This window comes from Chrysochloris asiatica, unplaced genomic scaffold (genome assembly GCF_000296735.1).
Source record: "Chrysochloris asiatica unplaced genomic scaffold, ChrAsi1.0 scaffold00473, whole genome shotgun sequence".
Taxonomy (NCBI): domain Eukaryota; kingdom Metazoa; phylum Chordata; class Mammalia; order Afrosoricida; family Chrysochloridae; genus Chrysochloris; species Chrysochloris asiatica.
In genome coordinates, this window is record NW_006408991.1 from 556887 (window position 1) to 562231 (window position 5345).

Genomic DNA, 5345 nt, shown 5'->3' on the forward strand with positions numbered 1-5345 from the left:
GCTTGTCTGTTTCTAACTATTGGAGATACCATGTTAATGTGTTAATTTTTGGTCTTCTTTTTGGATTTATGCATTTATTGCAATAAATTGTCATCTAAGCCCCGCTTTTGCCATGTCCCAAAGATTTTGATGTGTTGTGTTTTCATCCTCATTTGTTTCTAGGCACTTTGTGAGTTCATGTTTAATGTCTTCTACTACCCAGTCGCTTTTCAGCAAGGTGTTATTCAGTTTCCATGTATTTGACCTTATTTCCTTATTATTGATTTCTAGTTTTATAGCATTGTGGTCTGCAAAGATGCTTTGTAGTATTTTTATGTTCATTAATTTACGGAGGCTTGCTTTGTGATGTAAAACATCATCAATTCTAGAGAATGTTCCATGTACACTGGAAAAGAATGTGTATTGTGCTGTTGTTGGGTTGAATGTTCTGTACACACCTATGAGGTCAAATTGGTTGATTGTGTTGTTTAGTTCCTCTGTATCTTTATGGAGTTTCTTTCTGATTGTGTATCCCTGTTCAAAAGTAGTGTACTAAAATGTCCTACTGTGTTTCTAGATTTGTCTATTTCTTCAATTCTAGTAGGGTTTGCTTTATATATCTTGGTGCTCTTTCATTGAGAGCAAAGATATTTATTATGGTTATGTCATCTTATTCAATTGAACTTTTAATCATGAGATAGTGTCCTTTTTTATCTCTTATGCTGGTTTTTGTCTTAACGTTTATTTTATCTGAGATTGGTATTGCCACTCCTGCTCATTGTTTATTGCAATTAGCTTGGTACACTTTTTTCCATCCTTTAACTTTTAGTCTGTTTTTGTTTTTGTGTGTAAGGTGTATCTCTTGCGGACAGCATATTGAAGGGTCTTGTTTTCTTATCCATTCTGCTACTCTCTGTCTATTTATTGGTGTATTTAATCCATTGATGTTTAGTGTAAGTAATAATAGATATGAATATAAGTGCTGTCATTATGTTAATTTTTGTGGTGCTGTTTGTTCCTTTGTTCTTCAAGCTTTCTTGTGCTGAGTTCATGTTTTTTTTGCTATTTCTTGTCAGTTTCTTCCTAGTTTTAATGTTTCCTTGTTTACTTGGATCTCCATTTTCATGGTAAGTTGTGAACTATTAACTTTCTTTGAGGTTATCCTATGTTGTTGTTGTTGTTGTTGTTGTTAAGTGCCGTCAAGTCGGTTCCACCCATAGTGACCCTGAATAGGGTTTCTTAGGCTGTAAATCTTTACGGGAGTAGAAAGCCTCATCTTTCTCCCTCGGAGCGGCTGGTAGTTTCGAACCGCTGACCTTAAGGTTCACAGCCCAATTCGTAACCACTACGCTAATATTCCCCCTCCATTTAAGACAGTATATTGTATCCTGCAATCTACTTGACCTCCTCACCACTTGGATCTTTGTTTCTATATTTTCCCCTTTTTTGACATTGGTATTATTTTGATCTTTGATTATCCTTTGAATTCATTGTTGTAATTTTGTTCTGTTCTAAACTGTGCTATCTGTCAACTGAGTTACGTGTGGTGTTGCCACGTCTGTCTATCTCAAGTTGTTATCTGTTCTTGTTGGTTTTCATTCCAAAGAACTCCTGTTAGGTTGTTTTGAAGCATTGGAATGGCTTTGACAAAGTGTATTAGCATCTGTTTATCATGGAATATTTTGATTGCACTATCATATTTGATTGACAGTGTTTCTGTGTAGACAATTCTTGGTTGGCAGTTTTTGATTTTTCTTTTTTTCTTTTAGGGTTTTATATATGTCTCCCCATTGCATTCTTGCCTGCATGGTTTCTTCTGTTAAGTCAGAGCTTAATCTAATTTGCTTGCCATTTAAGTAACACTTCTGTTTTCCCTGGTTGTTTTTAGGTCTCTCCTCTTGTCTTTGATTTTGGAGAGCTTGATTATGATATGCCTTGCTAATTTCGAGGATGATCTATCCTTCCTAGAATTCTTTCAGCTTCTATATTGTTTATCTTCTCATCCTTCAAGACGTTAGAGAAATTTTCTTCTGATAGATCCTCAACTATCTCATCTGTGGACTTCTGTGAATCTTCTTCTTCTGAAATGCCAATAATTCTTAAGTCATAACTCTACATGTTATCCAACATGAATCTTAGACTCTCTTCATTTTTTAATCCTTTTTTTCTGCTTGCTCTTCTATCTTAGCAGTATTTAGATATTTGTCTTCTAGCTTGCTGGTTCTGATTTCCATAGCTTCTATTTTAGTCCTTTGCCCTTTTAGTCTATTGTCCATTTCTGATAGTTTATTATTAATCATCTGGACCTCTTTTTTCAGGCTTTCATTTGTTTCCAGTGCTATATCTATCTTGTTTGATTACTCCCTTAACACTTTCATGACTTCTTCCTTATTTTCCTCCACCCTTCTGTGAAGCATTTGGATTTGTCTCCATTTCATTCTTCTGAAGTCTTTCACAGGCAGATCCAAAGCGCACTCTTCTTCTAATAGGAAATCTATGTCTGCTTCCAGTTCATTTGTCTCAGTTACTCTTTTCTCTTTTGAGGCATGTGCTGAGATATTTTGTTGTTGTTGTTTTTTTACTTGGACATTTTTAATATATGTGTTTTCATTGACTGAATGTATGTTATTGTGTTGTCAAGCTCCTGGTGGAGGTGATCTGGAGATAGGCTTTCCTTCCTGTCTCTTATTACTCATCTGCTGGCTATCTTAGTAAGTGTTGGCTACATGTAATGCATAGCTGCTGGTATTAGCTTCTGTCTGGATGGTGGGATATAATTGAGTATGCTTGTAGCTTGGCTATATGGCTATGCCTACTGTCTCCTCTTGGGTAATGTTGAGAGAGAAAGCTCCCACCTTCAGGAATAAAGTGAGCCCAAAGGACCTAAAACAAAAATAATATAAAAGCAGAGACAAAATGACCACACAAAACCAAAAATAAAACCATAGCTGACTGTCCAGTAACCTTTGCTGTGCATGTCAGTGTGTGTGTAAAGTAGAAACCTCCCGTGGTCAGTGCAGGTATCCACTCACTCAGACCCCTCCAATGTTACCACCGTGGAGGTCTGCAGATAGATATTGAGAAATGAATGGAAGAAAGATTGTCCACTATTTTTATCTCTGAAGGTCAGTTAGGTATCTGTGTATGCATAGCCTAATTCTCAAAATATTTGTGTCCTTGTAGTTGGTGCTGGCATTTGCCTTTTATGTTGGGGTTTTACAAGGTGCAAATAAGGTTTCCTGTATGGCCAGACCTGTTATCTCTTGTTAGGTAAGGTAGGGATAAAGGGTCCTGCCCAGGTCAACTTTATGGCTGAGTTCGAGTCAGACATCATAAGAAGCAGCCAAAGGAATAGCTTATGGGACCATTGGGGCTCCCAGTGATTCCCTCCTTGTGCAATGGGAAAACGGTGCAATTCTGGACCTTTTTGGGGTGTGCTCCCATATGCCAAAAGGTGTCCAGTCTGTACAGAGAGATTGCGACAAGGAAGAACAGGAAAGAAAAGTGTAAAAAGTCATCACACCTCTTTTTCCAGATGCAACTCCATGTTTTCAGTTCTTTATCTATCTGGCTGTGTTCCTGCCCTTTGATCTCAACCTAGGCTAAGGGGCCCACAGTCAGCATCCCATTTGATTCAGAAATCACCATGTATTCCCTCCACAGTCAGATTTCTCCACTGGTGGGCACTGAAATTGATTCCCCACAATTTATATTAGATCCAAAGCCATGGAACTGTTCCAGCAAAGTGCCTTCTCTCATTTTTTCACACCTCCATCGAGGAGTCTCCCCTGCCTGTCTCTGCTTCTCCTGTCTCTAAACCATAAGTCTCAAAAAAGGTTTTTATTTTATGTTCTACAAAGGAATAGAGGAGCCATTAATATTAATATTTTATGAAGTTGACAGAAAATGAATCATATACTTCACAAAGGCAGCAAAAATTGGCATATTGTCCTTTTAATGAAACAGTAAAAAATTACAAGAAATATTTTTATTGCGTGTTTCTTAACAATGATGTGGAACTGTTGGTTAATGTTCTGAAATGCAAGATTGGTTTGAACCGCAAGGTCCATTGTTCAAACTCACCACCTCGTGTTTGAGAATGCTATAAAGGGTTGCTATGAGTTGAAACTGACTTGTAGATTTTGCAATAAGAATAACAATGTCAGCTATTATAAAGAAATAAGGTACACTTCTAAGAAATCATTTATTCTCACTATGTTGTCAATATTTTCAATTGCAAAATATTTTTTTCTCCTTCTAATATTGAAACAAATTTCCCTGAGACCAGTATTTTCTCACTTATTTTTATTATTTTGAAGTATTCTGAAGATAAATACTATGGAGTAACACTTTCTTGTCTTATCTTAAAACAGTGAAATGCCACAACCTGCTAATATGTAGAAGTGATGTTTCATAATACCGTTTGATGAATATGAAAACCATTAAATTAGACAAAATAAATGTGATGTTAAAATTTTCTTTTAAATGTTACAAGTTGTAAAACTATTAAAAAATGTGATACATGCATTTTGCACTAAAGTATAGTAAACTAGATGGGGTTATTGAGATCATAAAATGGATATTAAGTAAAGAATTAGCTATCAATATCTTTGATAGATTTATGGTACTAAACATTGAGCTTAGAAAATTTGGTGAATTAAAAAATCATAATATTTGGAGATTATATCCAAACATTTAAAGTAAATGTCATTAATGCAGTCATTGCTTGTTGGCTGTTTAGGATTATGCATTGCTAACCTAATGCCTTCTAAAGAAAAGACAAGTAGTAGAAATGTATGTTGTATTTGGAGAAAAAATATGCCAAGTTTTAACTATTCTATTTAGAAAATAAAAATAAATAAGTCAGAAATAAGCAAACTGCTTTAATGAAAAGAAATTTTATCACATTTACAGACTTAAAAGGACAGATAAGACTAAAGGTCTATTTTTTCTGGTCATAGATAAGTGTACCTTGAAGGATGAAAGCTCTAAAGTTTGATTATAAAAACTGCTAATTATGACAATTCAAGTTGGTTCCTGGGGCTTTCTCTACTAATATATAAAGTTGTGGGTATATTAGAGAAGTTCCCAACCCAGCACAAAACCATAACTGTGTTTGCTGAGTTAACAAATGAGTTATGTTGCCAGTGGTTATCAATGCACAGTATTTGAACTTGGATCCCATTTCTGCCACTCAACGATTGTATAAATTTGACTGTAACTTTAATAGCATCTTTTCCTCAGATACTTTGCACATATAATGAGAAAAAGACCTGTCTCATTGTGTTTTTACTATTAAGATAATTCTTATTTAAAAGAAATGAGTTGTTACATTAAAAATTTTTGGAAAAAGTTATTGCTGTTGT